The sequence below is a fragment of the Ceratotherium simum genome, chromosome 20 (genome assembly GCF_057802395.1).
Source record: "Ceratotherium simum simum isolate JZ-2026a chromosome 20, ASM5780239v1, whole genome shotgun sequence".
Lineage (NCBI taxonomy): Eukaryota > Metazoa > Chordata > Mammalia > Perissodactyla > Rhinocerotidae > Ceratotherium > Ceratotherium simum.
In genome coordinates this window covers 35,885,394-35,904,854 of record NC_141919.1, presented here as the reverse complement: position 1 = coordinate 35,904,854, position 19,461 = coordinate 35,885,394, and the positions used below count along the sequence as shown (strand labels likewise).

Genomic DNA, 19,461 nt, shown 5'->3' with positions numbered 1-19,461 from the left:
ATAATAAAGCTAAACCTTACATTTTATATTGAGAACAGTGACTATTTTAAGAAAGTTGGGGAGAAAATAATTGAGACTTCTTTTCTAGAGTATTTATTTAAATAAGATGTACTTTGATCTATTGTGCTTAAAATTTAGAATGCAGTTTTTAAAGATGGCACACTTACTTTCTTTGTAAAGTTAAATTCAAGTTGTAATTTGACCTAAATTTCAATCTTAAGACACACAACAGATGGATATATAAGCAAGATATTTCAAAACAAGCTGAGTTAGTAAAATTTTCAATCCACCTAAACAACATATGTTTTGAAACAAAAGGAGTTGAAATAAGCCTGTGATTTTTTGAGTAAATAATGTGATTCCTATATTGTAAGAAAAGCATCGTTACTTTCATTCATATGACAGAGGAATGCCCTTGCATTATACTACATATAATAAAATAAACGACACAACCAAGTGCTGGTAAATTTTTCTCTCCTCTAAATAGTATAATTTTGGGGTGATTGTTAGACCTCCATATTATTGTTTAATCACATTTTATAGACTTTTTTCTTCTAAAGCAACCTGTAGTGAATTTTAAGTCCAAAAATACTATTAGACCTTTTTATTTATTTTTTTTTAATTTTTTGTTTATTGCAGTAACATTGGTTTATAACATTGTAAAAATTTCAAGTGTACATCATTGTACTTCTATTTCTGCATAGATTACATCATGTTCACCACCAAAATACTAATTACAACCCATTACCACACACATGTACCGAATTATCCCTTTCACCCTCCTCCCTCCCCCCTTCCCCTCTGGTAACCACCAATCCAATCTCGGTCCCTATGTGTTTGTTTATTGTTGTTATTATCTACTACTTAATGAAGGAAATCATACGGTATTTGACCTTCTCCCTCTGACTTATTTCACTTTGCATTATACCCTCAATGTCCATCCATGTTGTCACAAATGGCTGGATTTCATCGTTTCTTATGGCTGAGTAGTATTCCATTGTGTATATATACCACATCTTCTTTATCCATTCGTCCCTTGATGGGCACTTAGGTTGCTTCCCAAGTCTTGGCTATTGTGAATAACGCTGCGATGAACACAGGGGTGCATGTACCTTTACAAATTGGTGTTTTCAAGTTCTTTGGATAAATACCCAACAGTGGAATAGCTGGATCATATGGTAGTTCTATCTTTGATTTTTTGAGGAATCTCCATACTGTTTTCCATAGTGGCTGCACCAGTTTGCACTCCCACCAGCAGTGTATGAGAGTTCCCTTCTCTCCACATCCTCTCCAACACATGTTGTTTCCTGTCTTGTTAATTATAGCCATTCTGACGGGCGTGAGGTGATATCTCATGGTAGTTTTGATTTGCATTTCCCTGATAGTGATTTTGAACATCTTTTCATGTGCCTGTTGGCCATCTGTATATCTTCTTTGGAGAAATGTCTGTTCAGGTCTTTTGCCCATTTTTTAATTGGGTTGGTAGTTTTTTTGTTGGTGAGATGCATGAGTTCTTTATATATTTTGGAGATTAAGCCCTTATCAGAAGTATGGTTTGCAAATATCTTCTCCCAATTGTTAGGTTGTCTTTTCGTTTTGTTGATGGTTTCCTTTGCTGTGCAGAAGCTTTTTAGTTTGATGTACTCCCATTTGTTTATTTTTTCTATTGTTTCTCTTGCCCGGTCAGACGTGGTGTTTGAAAAGATGTTGCTAAGACCGATGTCGAAGAGCGTACTGCCTGTTTTCTTCTAGAAGTTTCACAGTTTCAGGTCTTACAGTCAAGTCTTGAATCCATTTGGAGTTAATTTTTGTGTATGGTGTAAGGTAAGGGTCTACTTTCATTTTTTTGCATATGGCTATCCAGTTTTCCCAACACCATTTGTTGAAGAGACTTTCTTTTCTCCATTGTATGTTCTTGGCTCCTTTGTCAAAGATTAGCTGTCCATAGATGTGTGGGTTTATTTCTGGGCTTTCGATTCTATTCCATTGATCTGTGTGTCTGTTTTTGTGCCAGTACCATGCTGTTTTGGTTACTATAGCTTTGTAGTATATTTTGAAATCAGGGAGTGTGATACCTCCAGCTTTGTTCTTTTTTCTCAGGATTCCTTTAGCTATTCGGGGTCTTTTGTTGTTCCATATAAATTTTAGGATTCTTTGTTCAATTTCCGTGAAAAATGTTGTTGGAACTTTGATAGGGATTGCATTGAATCTATAGATGGCTTTAGGAAGTATGGGCATCTTAACTATGTTAATTCTTCCAATCCAAGAGCACGGAATATCTTTCCATTTCTTTGTGTCTTCTTCGATTTCTTTCAGAAATGTTTTATAGTTTTTGGTGTACAGATCTTTCACCTCTTTGGTTAAGTTTATTCCTAGGTATTTTATTCTTTTTGTTGCAATTGTAAATGGGATGGTATTCTTAATTTCTCTTTCTGCTACTTCGTTGTTAGTGTACAGAAATGCAACTGATTTTTGTATGTTGATTTTGTATCCTGCAACTTTACCATATTCGTTTATTACTTCTAAAAGTTTTCTGGTGGATTCTTTAGGGTTTTCTATATATAAAATCATGTCATCTGCAAATAGTGACAGTTTCACTTCTTCCTTTCCAATTTGGATCCCTCTTATTTCTTTCTCTTGCCTGATTGCTCTGGCTAGGACTTTTAAGTCCAAAAATACTATTAGACCTTTTTAAAAAAGTCTTTCAAAATACTTCAAATATAGCAAAATAAAATCAAACACTTCAAAGACATATTCAAATATGTCTTTGTCATATAATAGTGTTATATTATTTACAAGAAAATAATTGTTCTAATCACAGCCACAACTTAGTACAATGGTAGACAGTCTGAGAATTTCCAAATTATATTCAATCTGAAGAGTCCGATTTGGGAAAGCTTTGAGAAACTAGATATTTGAACAATTCTGAATGGATATGAAATAATACTTTGGTGAACAAAGAGTGAGAAACAACATACATAATGTCTGAGACACAGAAGCAGCTTAGTTATTTGTAGGTCAGTGTAAGAACATTCACACCTTTTTGCCTAACAAATTTCTATTTGCCCTAAAAAATCCAACTCAGACACCATCTCTTTCAAGAAGCCTCTTTTTGAGCCCAAAGGCAGTGTTAACTTCTACTCTGGTTCCCTGTGGGTCCCTCATGCTTGCTTCTGCTACGGAATTTATTGCTTTAGGGGAAATATATTAGTTCACATGTTTATCTTTACTAGACTGAGGAGCTCCGTAGGCCAGATACTATGCCTAATCATCTCTGTTTCTTCAGGGATGATAGCGGCCCACAGTGAGCACTTGTTTGAATGAATGACTGACTGAGTAAATGAACGAAAAACTGAAAAAGATAAAAAACCCCACAAGTTGAAGCCATATGTTGGCATAAAATACCTTACAGGAAAGAAGGAAGATATTTGGGAAAATATAATCTTAACATTCTAATGAATAAATTATTAACCATACTTTAAGTCAAAAAACAAGAAGCAAAAGCATAGCTGTTCTCACAGAAGTGATTCTGTTGCCTAACACTAAATGAGCATGGTATGACCTCATATTTGGGAACATCGCACTTGTCCAAAACCTGCCTTACTTTGAGTCATTTCAAGGTAAGCTTATAGATAATTCTAACACAAAATATTTCCCTGGGTTTCAAAAGTGTGTAAAAATCAGAGACTATAAAATCATATCGGTCTCTTCCTATGCCAAATCTGTCTCCACTCTTACGAATTCATTCATCTCCTCCATAGAAATAGTGGTCCAGGGACCACAAATCCTATTTTTATCTGGTCCTCACTCTGCCACCTACTCAGCTTTATGTTGTCGGGCAATGCCACGTCATCTCTCTGCGCCTCCATCTCCTCCCTCCATGAAATGGGAAAGAGAGTCATTTTCTTGCCTACTTCTAAAACTGTTGTAAGGCTCAGATAATTAAAAATCTGAAGCAAAGCCAATTTTCTTAACCCTTCAACTACATTGCATCTAATATAAGAAAGTCCTCTAAAAATGATACACTACCGAATTTCATTGTGGTGTTACTATTGTTCTATTTTTAAATTCTCCACTAAGATCTTAATGAGACAATCGGTGATAGGGGGTTCGTATACACACGTTCTTGTTGTATATGGACCTCAACTGTATAAAAGGCATGAAAACATGCATAAATGCTTACTGAATTAAAAAAAGTACCCTTCTATCAGTAATAGGATCCTGGATTATTATTTCACTGTAAGTCACAATAGAATTGGCCTCTAATATTTAAGGATAAAAAGGTTCAACATTTTAAAAGTTACCCTATTTCCTAAATTTGGAGAAACATAATTCACAAATTCTTACATATGTGATATTCTAAAAGGAAAAAATAATTAAATGATATTCCTTCAAACCATTTTTTAAAAAATAAAACAAAACAAAACAAAAACTGTTTTGAAAAGTTACATCTGAAGTTTTATATGTTGGATGGAACAAAGTCATAATTATTTTGGCTCCTTCCTTGATCTACTTTTAATAACTAAATTTCTAATATTCAGTGCAGTATTAAAAGAAACCACATATTACTTTTTTATAATACTAAAAAGAATATAATAATAATCTATTTTTTGCTTAGGATTTAGAATATTAAGCATTTAAAATCTTTAAAGCAGTATTTCATTTGAGAGATGAAAGCAGTTTTTTATAACACTTACTGTGCATTATATTTTTTCAGAGCAGCGAGATACAGTGATAAATACAGAAAGCATGTTTCATGGTATTAATATGCATAAAATACACCATACTCTTCTAAAATGAAAACCTCCTTCAGAGCTGAAGGTATGGAGGAGTGTCAGTGAAATCACAGTTATTCAAAGAAGCCACAGATCTTTTGAGGAATAAAGAATGTTAACTTCCAGTATTAAAAAGTGATTCAAACTATGTAATAAAGGATGCTAGTGAAAAATCCAACTCTTTAATGTAAAGAAAGGTGGCAAGTTGGTAGAAGAAAGGGAAATGACAGTGTGAATCAACTGAGGGGGTGGTAGGCGGAGGGAGTGAGCATCTATATCAATCTCCTAAGGTAACCCTCACAACACACTTCTCTCTTATATTAAAACATCACATCTTCCTACATTAGGAAACAATGACAGAACAGCATGATACTGTGTACAGCATGTCCAGCATTTGAGAAGTTATCCCACTTCATCTCTGGCCCTGGGGATTTTCACAATGCAGTGGGATATGTAGCTCAGTGCGGCTTACCTGGTTACAGGAGAAACAGAACAAAAGACAGTTTCTGGACAAGAATAGCCTTTTGTTTTAGAGATCATCTATAGCGTTTATCATCAACATAACAAAATGAGAGAATCCAAACAAGTAAAATTCCCCATTCTAAAGAAAAGTCTAAGTGTTTTAGAAAATAAAAAATTCTGAGATACAAACAGGTGGCTGTCACTTGAGGACTAGAATATTGTTTATATAATTTGTTATTTACATATTATTATGTAGCTGAGACTAACTTAAAGTTGGACTTCAGGGAAAATAGGAGCCTCAGAAATCTCGTGTTAGAAGAAGGAGAAATTAGTGAAAAATGTTATAAGGCCTAGATGCCAAAACAGTAAATCTTTCATTACATTTTTGGGTAAGTAACTGGGAAGCAAAAACCTCTGACATTCCACTTTAAATTATATAATTATAGAAATACCTCATTTCTATATATATATATAAAGTAAATATACCTTGTAAAATAGTTATACCAGATTTACCAAATATGTGAAACATAATAAATTCCCATAAAATGAAGATAATGATTCCTACTTTATAAAAGATTTTGTGGGGATTAAATGAGTATTAATACATGAAAAGACCTTAACTATCTGGCACATAGTAAATACTCAGATAAATGTTAGCTATAATAATGATAATGAAATCAAATTAGGAAAATTACTATTTTAACTCATAAAAGAAAGAATCAATATTTCTGAGAGCTATTATTAGACATAAGTATTTTAAATATGGGATATTCTATTCATGTTGAATATTGAATATATTAAAATCCTTTCAAGCATAAAAAATTTTAGAGGCTAATGAATATTTACTTCCTAACAACTTCCCATTGATAATAAAAGTTAACTATACATGATGCCATTCCTAAGAAAGGAAGTCTTACAATAATAACACGCTTGTAGTCTCTAGTATCAAATTTTGTTTGTTGGTACCTGGAATTAAAGGAAAATTATTTTCTTCATTATCAAAATGTTACTCTGGTAAAGGTGCTCATTTATTAGCTTACTTTCATTCCAATATTTTATAAATGTAGGGATATGGCAGAGAATGAGAGTTAAAGGGCCTGTTACTAGTAGTCTACAAATAGCAACTGTGTTCTCAATTAAGATCCAGTCTAAGATCTGGAATTGGACTCTTTAGTCTGGATGTTTGGTTTCTGGCCCTGTCTACAAATATTTGTTTCACCATGACATTCCTGTACATGGCTGTGTAGGAAAGACGTATCAGGATGGCAGACTACCATCCACCTCCTTGCTTTGCCACATGGAATTGTGTGTGTGTGCACGTGTGTATGTGTGTGTGCATGCATAAAACTGCTAAGACTGATATCAGCTGACAAGAATTCTGAGGAATCAATAAGAAAGAGAAAGTAGAAGAGACCAGAAACAAAATTTTAGAGAAACTCTATCCAAAACACAAGCAAGAGAACACTTCTACAAAGGCGCGACCAACCACAGGTGGGCTTGACACTAAGCATAAACAGCTATGAGAAGTGGGGGAAGGGCTTAATCTTGCTTTATCAATAGCCCTGACACCTTTTACTCTCAACAAACAGTTATTATTAATGATTTTTAGTCAAAGAAATATGATTGTATGTGCTTTAAAATTTTAAAAATCTTGTGGTATAACTTTTGTGATACAGCAATTTGGAAGTCTAATTCTGAGTCACCATTCTCGTCACTCCCACGACACATGGTTCAACAGGTAAGATGCAAATGGCAGAAGTACACCATTGGCTGTATCTATTAAATCACGACACTCATGTTTCAATCTTGTCTATCAATTAAACAAAAGTTTTAATTGAAATTTTGGCTATAAAATTTCCAACGTCTCTGAATTAATCAATTGCTCTTTAAACTAATACACACCTTGTTTTTATATTTTTAACAAATACATTTTATATTAAACCTATTTTATATTTTAACAGAGGTTCAAAACACACTGTTTGGTTAGGAAATTATGCTTCTGAACTTTTCATGTGTACATATATAAATTTTTATAGATTTGGATCATTTTTAGAAAAAAAGTCTATAATTCTGGAAATATTTCCAAACAACTATTTTCATAATGCTTTCTCCATAGAACTCTTTCAAACATTATGTAGAAGATTTAAAGACCACCTCTTACCTCATTGTAAACTATCATAAAGATTACACTATGAAAGACAATTTAATCCATAAATTACTTAACCATACAGGGTATATAACAGTTCATGTTGAAATACAAAGAAAGTAAATAAATGAGTGAAGATGACACTCTCAGCCTCTCTGCATTGGGAAATCCTTCCACTTTTCCCTTCACATACTTTATAAGAAACATTAATGTCTAAAAAATGGACCAACTGAAGACACCAGTGCCAATCCATACCAAAGAATAAAAATGTTATTTCTTACTCTATAAATAAAAGGAGCATGTATTTTCTTGCATACCCATGGGATGTATTCAGTCTCCAAAGTGAGTTAAAATGGGAAAAAATTGGGGAACTTCCATATACAGATTTTATTTTGTGTTTAGTTCTTTTAATAAACTTTATTTTTTAGAGCAGTTTTAGGTTTGCAGAAAAATTGAGCGGGAAGTACAGAAAGTGCCCATATAACCCCTGCCCTTACTTATCCAAAGCCTCCCTCACTATCAGCATCCTACACCGTAGTGGTACATTTGTTACAATCAACGAACCTATATGGAGACATCATCACCCCAAATTCACAGATTAGGACTCTTGGCGCTGTATATTCTACGGGTTTTGAGAAACGTATAATAACATGTATCCACCATTAGACTATCATACAGAATAGTTTCACCGCGCTAAAAATTCTCTGTGCTCTGTCTATTCATTCCTTCCCCCTCCCCAATCCCCAGCAATCACTGATCTTTTTATCATCTTCATAGTTTTTATGTTAACTTTTTAATCTTTCTTTTTAAAATCATATCCTTTAAAAATTTCTATTTTTTAATGTTTTATGTTATAGAGCTTATTTAACAATAACACATGTATATAATTTTTAAAGGAATAAATTTACATATATTGGGGATGCTGGCTCAAAAATAAAAGTGAGCGATAAACAAGTTTGGAGAACAGTCCTCTGTATCATCTGGTGACTAGCTGAGGGCGTGAAGGGAAGCAACTGAGCTAGTAGCTCTTCCCCTCCTGGTGACGAGGAGGGTGGCAGCTGTGTTTGTCCCCAGAGACCAAAACAGTGAGTGAGGACTCTAGAGTCAGAAAGGCAGAGTAGGGGTCAGGAAGCCTCCATATCCAGACGACAATCTACCAACCCACTGTGCTGGCAGCATGTATGTCCCATTTCTTGCCCTCACACCCAGAGGTAAGCTCCAACAATCAGAATCCTCATCCACATAAGCACAAAAGTAGCACCCCACACTGGGATAACATCTGTATTGCTGCATAACAGATTACCAAAAACTTAACGGCCTAAAACAACACAAGTTCAGTATTTCATAGTTTCCATCGGTCTAGCATGGGTTCACTGGGTCCTCTGCTCACGCTCTCACCAGGCTGACATCAAGGTGTCAACCGGAGTTGCAATCTCACCTGAGACTCAGGGTCCTCTTCTAAGCTCATTCAAGTTTTTGGCAGAATTTAGTTCCCTACGGTCATAGAATGGAGGTCTCCATTTTCTGTCAGCCAGGGCCACTCTCAGCTGCTAAAGATCGCCCTCAGGTCCTTGCTAAATGGACCCCTCATCTCTTAACATGGCTGTTTGCTTTTCTTCCAGGCCAGCAGAAGAGCATGTCTTCAACACTTCACCTTCTTTTAAAGGGCTCATCTGATTAGGTCAGTCCCATTCAGGATAACCTCATATTTACTGGTCTCACTCAATCTCAAGGAGAGGGGATTAATGACACAGTGAGTGTACATCAGGGGGAAGGATCTTGGGGGTCATCTTGTAATTATTATTACCACAACCTAAACCACACAACTTATACAAAAATTAACTCAAAATTGATCATAGATTTAAATGTAAAACATAAAACTATGAAACTTTTAGAAGAAAATATCAGAGAAAATCTTTGGCATCTAGGGCTTGGTGAAGAGTTCTTAGACATGATATCCATAAAAGAAAAAAATCAATAAATTTAACTTCATTAAAATTAAAAACTTTTGCTCTGCAAAATATCCTGTTATAAAGATTAAAAGACAAGCTACAAACAGGAAAATATTTGCGAACCACATATCTGATAAAGAACTGGTTTTTAGAATACATTAAAAAAAATCTCAAAACTCAATAGTAAAAATACAAATGATCCAATTAGAAAATGAGCAAAAGATACTAAGACACATTTTACCAAAGAGAATATACAAATCGCAAATAAGCACATAAAAAGATTTTCAAAATCACTAGCCATTAGGGAATGAAAAAACCAGAGTGAGATATTATTACACATCTATTAGAATGGCTAAAAGAAAAAATTATGTCAATATCAAAAGCTGGTGAGGAAGCAGAGAAACTGGATCTCTTTTACATCCTGCTGAGGATAAAAAATGGTACAGCCACTCTGGAAAACAGTTTGGCAGTTTCTTAAAAAAGTAAGCATACACTTACATACGGCCCAATCACACTCCTGAGCATTTATCCTAGAGAAATGAAAACTTACGTCCACGCAAAAATCCCTACCTGAATGTTCATAGCAGCTTTATATGTAATAGCCAAAAACCAAAACCAAAATGTCCTGCAACTGTCATCAATATAAAGAAATATAAATAGCAATATAAAGGAACAAACTAGTGATACACACAATAACTTGGATGGATCTCAAGGGCATTATATTGGAATGGAAAAAAGTCAATCTCAAAAGATCACATTCTGTAGGATTGCATTTATATATCATTCTTGAAATGACAAAATTATAGAGACAGAAAACATTTAGTGGTTATCAAGGGCTAGGGGTGATTTTTGGGGAGGAGTTGATATGTCTATAAAGTGGTTAGCTGAGGGAGATCTTTGTGGTGATGTAATACCTTGTATCTTGATTGTAGTGTTGCTACACAAATATACACATGTGATAAAATGTCATAGAACTATACATATACATTGTACCAATGTCAATTTTCTGGTTTTGATATTGTCCTAAAGTTATTTAAGATGTAACGTTGGGGGAAACTGGGTGAAGGGTACAAGGGGAGCTCTCTGTACTATTTTTGCAACTTCTTGTGAATCTATGCAGTCATGCGTCACTTACCAACAGGGATACATTCTGAGAAATGCATCATTAGGCGATTTTATCATGTGATCATCATAGAGTGTACTTACACAAACCTAGATGGTACAGCCTACTACACACCTAGGCTATATGGTACTAATCTTACGGGACCACTGTCGTAAATGCAGTCCATCATTGACAGAAAAGTCATTACGTGGTGCATGACTGTAATTATTTCAAAATAAAAAAGAAAGTATATATATTTATACTTTGCTTTTCTTGTATGTGTATATATGTGAGTGTGTGTGGGTGTGGGTGTGTGTGTAGTTAAATGCTAGCATTTAACTAAAATGGGGGATATATACAAATTTATATACATATCTACATATATTTTAGAAACAAAGGGAGAATAAAACTTTTTTATTTTAAACAATACCTATTTTTCTGGCAAAGGTTTGGACTAGACTAACCAATCTTCTACCCCTAACTCCTAAAGACTCTTTTATTCAGATACTTGAATAAAACAACCTAGCATTTTGCTTATCACACTCAACCTGAGAGAATGTCAAACACCTGTCTATATTTGCTCACTGACTGTCACGGCAATGCCAGCTATTCTGGGGCCATAGCACAGCCTGTAGCCTCAAAGGAGTCAATGCAATCTGAGGGGCATATGCACTCAGCTCAACTCTCCGCTCAAAGTCAATCCACATCCACCCCAAAATGAGGGAGGTGAACCCCACACTCTGCCACTAGGAATCACCAAATGAGTTGGAATGTATGGGAGTCAATAAAGCCTAGGTTTCACCAAATCTTTGCCCATAGGTGTTCTCACTTCCTCTGTAGTTCCCATTCTCCAAGGCTTGCCTGGACCCCAGTTCTAATAACAACTGTTACTAGGTGTCAGACACCACATTACGAGCTTTACATATTTTGCTAATTCCAGCAATAACTCTGTAAGACTCATATTATCTCTATTTTATAGAATAAGAAACTAAGGCTCAGTGATGCTAAGTAACTTACCCAAGGGCACCTAGCTAATAAAGAATGAACTGGGATTCAAATCCACATCTGTTCAACTCCAAAGCCTACGCTCATTCCATGTGTTGCAGGTTTTCCAGTTTGCTTTGGATTAGTGTTTTTTGGTTTGTTTGTTTTTGGATGTTTATCATACAAAGTTTCTCAGTGAAATCAGTAGAATTAATCTAGGCTTTCCAAGTTACATAAAATTACACATCTAGTCTATCACAACATTCATATAAATGTCAATTTAATCCACATTCTCTCCTCTATTGACTGAAAAAGGTAAAAAGCAAACAAAGCCCTGTTGAATTTTGCTATGAAACCAGGATTTTCAAAGATCTCAAACTCATTAATAACTATTATACTACATTGATGCTGAGCTACCAATTTCTGCTTATGTAATGGAAATAAATATTTATTTCAAGTAAAAGAACTTCAGATGATATTTTGTTAGGGACTTCATTCTGTCAAATGGGTTCAATAAACAGTTGTAACATATTAATGAATCTCTATTCTAACCAAATATATCAAATAAATATACATTTCTCCCAAAACATCTTTTGATTCTAGAAAAATGTAATTTGAAAGAAGGTTATAAGATAATTTTAATGAGAAAAAAGTAAACTAAGCTTACAAATTAGAGGAAATCTTCCATTATCCACAGAATAGAAGATTATTTTGAAAAAGAGAAAACTTAGAAAACAACTTCTAGTGTGTTTGACTTATATATGTAAAATGACAATTTGTCATGCATCTCTCAGCAGCCTGACTTCAGGATCTGATATCATCAGTAAAGAACTTTCAAGAAAAATACCAAGATAGTGATATCCCAAATCCTACCCACACAGGATTAGCTCATCTGACTCATAAATTCTCACTCTGAAGGAAATCCGTGTATACTGGATATATGTATAGAGGAACGGGACTCCAAGAAATCATATTTCATTTCCATTTTACCTACTAAGATTGGGGAAGGCTTTTATCTTGCCAAATCTGGAAAATTTCCTGGGCAGGAAAAATGATCTTTCTTTTATGTAGAAACTAGGATGTTGGTGAACTACATTTTTTTCCCCTCTCTCATACGAGATGTTTTCCCATTCCTGGACAGCCCACTTTTGACCCTACATATCCTAGTAGTTTGTGTGCATGTACTAGAATTACTATGTTTCCTTTAGAGACTGGTCTGGGCCACTGCTGTCCACTTAAGATTGTGTACTCATATTTATTTAATACAGGGCATGGTTAGAACCATATGTAACTAGATACTAAATGCAATGTGCACACAGATACAGAAATGCTCTTTAGTGGTGATGGTGACAATGATAAGGACAGTCAATGTGTTAGATTATTAGAAGAAAAAAATTTATTGCAAATGCACAACCTCCTTAGTCAAGCACAACTGAAGACAAAATAGTATAAACTGACAACACAATGTTGCATATAGTTCAGGTAGGTTTTTGCTGGTGTTATTTTATATAACAAAAAAAGAATCAGCTCATTTTCCTCTTTTTGCCATTTGAAATGGCCCTGGACTTGATTTATCCCATCACTCAAAATTTTTACTGGCACAATTTTGAAGGATGTAAATATAGTAGCTTTTCAGGTATGAGAAGGAGTCTCATGGGAAACCATATTCCACCAAGTTGCAGAATACCTCTGCAACAGATTTTTTTTAAATGATGTTTTCTTTGCATCATGTTTAGACTCTAAACTTTCTTCTGGCCTCCACTCAACCTTGGCATATACAACTTAAATGTGCCAAAAACAAGACCAATTCTTTTTCAAATATGGTATTTCCAACCAGAATTGAATCAAAGCCAATCTTGAAGCTAAGTGCAGCTTCTAGATTGATAGTAATTACTGCTCTTATTATGCTAAAGGTTACTATAAAGGAAAACCAAAGGGATAAGAAATGACATGTTGGTTTCCTATAAGGATACGGAAAAGGAATCATCAAAACAATCAGAGACTGAAAAAAAAAGTTCCTCTTGGAAACTACTGCATATGGATATGAAAAAGCAACAGTGATCTTAGAAAAATTCTAAGAGGAATGAGTTTCTCAGAAGATACTGCTAGATCAATAATAATAGTAAAAATAATAATAATAAATTGCCTTGCTTTAGGGTCCTAAAATTTAAGTAATATACAAAATGCTCATCATATAGGTAAATTATAGAATCGGACTGGGTTTATTAATGTGTTGCAAAACAAGACCTAATAGGGCCAGCCCCGTGATGTAGCAGTTAAGTTCACACGCTCCGCTTCGGCGACCTGGGGTTCGCAGGTTCAAATTCTGGGTGTGGACCAATGCGCCGCTCATCAAGCCATGTGTGGCAGCATCCCATACACAAAATCGAGGAAGAGGGGCACAGATGTTAGCTCAGAACCAATCTCCCTCACCAAAAAAAAAAAAAAAAACCCAAGGTCTAATAAAGTGAGATGGGTTTCATTAGTGAGTAACACAGAATTATGGGTCATAGGAAACCATGAAGAAGTTTAACCTCATTACTTTAGCTCTCCATCAGAAAAAGATATATTATTATAGTTACCATTTCTTAAGTGCCTACCATGTCTTAATATCATTGGGAGTTTTACAATGGATATTCTGTTGACATATAGACAAGATGATACTCGCACGGTATGAGTGATAGGTGAATTTTTTTGATTCCATTGTAATGGTGTGAGCTGGAATTCAGGCAGTCTAGCTTTGTCCAAAGGCCGAAACCATAGCATTTGGCACTGATATGCAGAAATGTTTGAACTTTTGACATCTAAGAGTACACTCCTTGGAGATCACAGTTACTTTGACTATTCTCTAATTCTTATCAAATAATAGATACACCTGTGCAGGGTGATTTAGATTCCTCACCCCAAAGAAAGGCATTTTCTAGATACACTAAATAAAGTATATGCAAATCTGAGCATAGTCTGTTTTCTGTGGCAACATGCGTAATCTTTAATTTTTACACTGTCCTTGCAAAAATAGGAATTATTTAGCACAACTTTATGTATAAAGCTACTGAAGCTCAGAGTCCATAAATAACTTTCTTAAGGACACATCGCTAATAAATGGCACAACTGGAAATCAGCGGTCCATCTGATTCCAAATTCCTTGCTCTTTTCCTAATTCAGGCACACGGTTCTGCCTCTTTAAAAGGCCACACTAGAGAAAACCTCAGTTCATTCACTAATGTATACAACAAACATTACTGAGCACCTATTATGTGCTAAGTGCTGAAGACACAGTGGTAAAGAAGACAAAGCCCTGCCCTCATGGATCTTACATTCGAGTGAGAGACAGAAAATAAACAAGTACATTAGGTCGTGCGCCATGAAGGAAAATAAAGCAGGGTCAGGGCTGTCAAGTGTGAAGGGAGGAGGGGGGCCATTTTAGTGATGAGAGAAGGCTTCTGTGAGGTGATGTTTAAGCAAAGACAGGAATGTAGCTATGTATGAAGACAGGAATGGTAAGTTCTGATTCACATTTTTTAAGTTGGGAAAATATATTTTTAAATTTCATATTGAAACTGAGTGGATAAAACACTAATAAAGTAAATTGTCTCCTCAAAAAAAGCCGAATGCCTCTTCCTGTTTAAAAAAAAATGTTTTTTGAAGAGGAGGATGTAAAACAAGGTTTAGAGACACATTCAGGCCCTTTCCCAATCTTCACACCCCACAAAGGCTCATAGCACACTCATGGCACTTGACGGTTCCCATATGAGCGCTGGTTTTGTTCCTCTTGCATTAGGAACTGTAACATTTGAGGTTTTTTCAACTCCTCTTACCAGAATGCACATTCATCCTCTGCCATCTCAATCATCCGTCAAGCACAGGGCTGGACACAGAGCAGGAGTTCCATGCACACGTGTTCAGCTTGACGAAATTAACAACAGGTAAAATTGGTATGGTTCTTCATTTTAGAGTTAGTGAGACTTCCAATTTCAGTAATAATGTGGACTATGTTGAGAGTGCCTATTTATCCTCTTCAAAAGTTATTTGAGACTTAACAAATGACACTTGATATTCCAATAATGTCTTTCTGATTTACACTTTTTGGAGACTGAACAAAGTGATAACTAGAACTTCCCATTTGTTCCCTAATCAACCTACAAAGATCCAACTGCTTTAGCCAAATTTGATAGTGTACCAAAGACATCCTAATTTTGATCTTTTGGGGGTTCAGCATGCAAATTTTCTTAAAGGAGTGGTGTTAATACAAAGACAAAAGGTATAGGAATAAATGGCTTATGGGGCTGAGAGATAGTTGTTCACTACTAAAGAAAAACTGCTCAGTCCATTATCTCAAAACAAGCAACTTTCAGAAAGTGCAGTTGATCTAAGCTACTGAAACAGAGTGAAGACAAACACACAATGCTGAGTGCTTCTTTTCCTCTATTCACATAAAACTGTTAGCTTAAGAATCTCAAGAAAGAACATCCACAATTGGCATCTTTACATTAATTTGGAAAAAGATGCTAAAAAGCCACTTAGCTGGAATTATAAGAATTGGATGCACTTGTTTGTGGTTTAATTAAATCCAACATGAACAATTTCTAATATACCTAAGAAAAGCAAATCAGTAAAGAGAGAAAATATTTCATGCCTTTATTAAGAGTTAATTATTTTATTACCATGATTCTATTCGGATTCTGATATATCAAATTGGTTTGGGAATCTACATGCTTCAGTCAGGGCTATCATCTACTTCAATAATCCTTATAATCTCTATTCTATAACAAAAATCACTGAAGTATGTTAAACTATATCTTTGAAAAAATATTGTTACTATATTGTTTTAAGGACCAACTGGTTCTAAGGTGCTTTCTGATACTCAACTAAATCAATGAATTTACTTTTTGTACACTATGAAGGAACAAATAAGACTGCCATGAAATCCCACTGAGATCATCATTTATTCACAACATCACGGAGCTTCAGTAGCTGAAATGAATCTTACTAATCATTTAGTTCAACTCCGTTTGCAGATGAGGCCATCCCATAGATTTCACTGCTGCAGAGCTCCTGGTGGCTGAGATTCCAACTCCAGATATTTCCCTTCTGTATTTCCTGACAATAACATTTTATATGAAAGGGGATTTTTAGCGACATAACCTTCAGGGCCCACTCAAATGCCGCCTCCTCTATGAAGCCTCTCCCAATCTTCCCAGCAAGAACGAATTTCATTCTTCTCTAGTGGGCAGGCTATGGTACTTTATCTATGTCTCTCCTACGGCAATCATGCTTTCCATCTCATATCACTCTGAAATTTCATATTCCCCTCAGAAGGATTTCTGAGTCAACTTTGTATCCCAGAGCACAGCACAAGACCTTGCACTTGGCAGGTGCTCAGTTCATCACTGAATGATGTTAGCCATAGCCAAATCTATATGATCAAGAGAGCTGGCCATTTTATTTTTTATAAGTTAATTTCCTGGTTCACATTGGTTTCTAAATACTCTCAAATGATATTTCCATTTTCCCACTAGAATAAGTGGGAAACTCTGAAGCAAAGGCTATTCTGGTTCCTAAACGTCCTATGGATTACCAGGAGGCAGGGATACGAACAACCAGGGCCCTGGACTCCCCAGAGCCCTTGCTCTCTTTACCTAGAGCAATTGACTGGATGCCAGAAGAGCCAGCTTCTTCAGATCCTTTAAGAGTCTGCATGATCTAAACCAGCGGGAACAAACTGGAAGGATAGGTAAGAAAAGATAAGCAGGTTATGTGACAAGGAATTTCATCCATTCTGCTTTCAGAACATAAAGTGGAAGGGGCCCCAAAAGAATGCCTCAAGGACATGTCACATGAAACAGAAAAGTGCCTTTAGTTTGCAAACAGGTATTAGATACAAGCAAAATAAAACCTATTAGAGCCATATCTGATTAGCATATAACACAATTTGAAGTCTCTGTGAGTTTTCGGGTGGCACAAACTACTACACAATTCCTCTATGACTCAAAACAAAAAGCAAGAGATACTAGATATTAAATTTCACTCCAGAATACCATCCCACAGACTGAACGTGCCTCACTATAAGAAAAACAGAAGCTTGCACCAAAGCAATAATATGCGTTATTTGTGTGGAACCTGTGTTATGATGCTCACATAGTTCTCACAATCCCATATTTGAAACCTTGGGACAGATGTGCTTTGGAGCTCAGGATTTTTCAGATTTTGGAAATATGGGGCATATACCATATACTGAGTAACACTCTCACCAGGATCTGGGGAAGCACACTTTAATCAAACACATTGTACCCCAAAACATTTGAATAATCACATTGAGGGGATAAACTGAGACTATAAAAAGCTTCCTGTCAGTTCTTCTCAGGTTTTGCCACAAAATTAGGTCAGGTCAGGTTTTGCCTCTGAGTCACCAGTTTTTTTGAGCATTTTGTTGCTACCTACCAGTCAATGCTAACAAGAAATCATTTAACCTCTTAATTTGCAGTAATTCAATACTTGGTGATAACATGAGACACTCAAAACTTTCAAAGAATCTCTTTTCACTTGATAAAGAATCATAACATTCCTTAACTCATACAGAGTTTCAATAATAATCATCACAGCTGCTGTCTGCTGAGGGCTTTGCATAAGACCCTGTGCTAAGTGTCTCATAGAGATTTCTTTTCTATTTTGTCCTATGACATAATTTAATAAATGTACAAGGTTAAACTGCATGTTTTAATTTAATGATAATTTCCTTCTCTACTGTAGAAAGATTAAAAACATGGAGTTTCTTCTTTTAGACTTTAAATTTTATGGGTAAATCATTCTACCAGATAATCATTCAACCAAAGATCTAAGGTCTGAGGATTTTTTTCAGCTTTATTGGCAAATATAGAACTCATGCCCCTTTTAAATATGTCACAGATATCACTTAGGCTTCTTCAATGTCAATTTGCTAACCCCTACCACATGAACAGAACCTAACCCTCCACTTATTGCTTGGTTTTCTATGCTCTCATTTTAATCCTAATGAATTTATACCAAGTCAGATTCATTTTTATTAATATGCAATATAAAATATACTCCAGACAAAATGTTGCCCTGCAACACTGAAGCAATGCCATATCCTCCACAGAGAAAATCTACTTGCTGAGGGTGACTTAAATAGCATTCACTCAGAAAAGAAATTAAGATATTACTATTTCATGTTTTCTTTATTAGGTCACTTCTTAAGTTAGTCTTTCCCCAAAAAGTTATACTTCTTTTTAGTCAGCTCTATGAGAATTTTGGCCATTGAGATTAAAAAAAAAAAAGCTACTACAACCGTTACTAGAAGGCTCTGAAACTGAAAAGCATTTAAAGCTTCAAAATTACCCATCCTACCTTTCATTGGTCACTTAATGTACAGCACTTATGCAACCTCAAATAAAATATTTTTTAAACTGTGGTTCTGGAAGTGGGGAGAGGAAGACTTTAATTTGAAAAGATTTAGGATCACTTTTAGTTTTCTTTTTCAATTCAACTCTCTCTCTCTTTCTCTCTCTCTCTCCACACACACATGGACACACACATACACTCACTCTTGAGAGTAATAACAGTCTGTTTAATAAAACTTAAGGCATCCATGGAATTATACAAGAAATTTCTTTTGTACCTAGTTTTAGACCGAATGATTTACTGCATTTCCCCTAATCCTTAAGTTGCATATTCATTGCTGTATTTTCCTCTAACTGCTGTCACTTAAATTGTCATGTAGAATAGGGCAAATCAGGGTCAGTTTATATAAGCAGCATCAATCTGAAGAACTTCATCAGTCTTTATTTCAAGGCATTATGCAAAGAAAACTGACATTAAGAGAGCCTTAACTGACAGCAAATGAAATCAATCAGCAAATCACTAAGCCATAATAAACTCACTCAATTTGTAGATAACCCTTCCTTTTCCAGGTCTTCACCTAGGCAGTCCATCAAACACTGGTTTTTGTCCAAGCAGCTAAAATGAATAGCAATTCTGATGTAGCACTTGAAAGTTCAAGTGCTCACAGGCTTCAGTCTCTCA

General features: G+C 35.3%; 1 protein-coding gene across 3 annotated transcripts in view; it reads right to left on the bottom strand.

Moving 5' to 3' along the window:
* CCDC171 (coiled-coil domain containing 171) overlaps positions 1 to 19,461 on the bottom strand; it is a 305,088-nt gene that overhangs the window by 39,840 nt on the left and 245,787 nt on the right. The window lies entirely within an intron of this gene.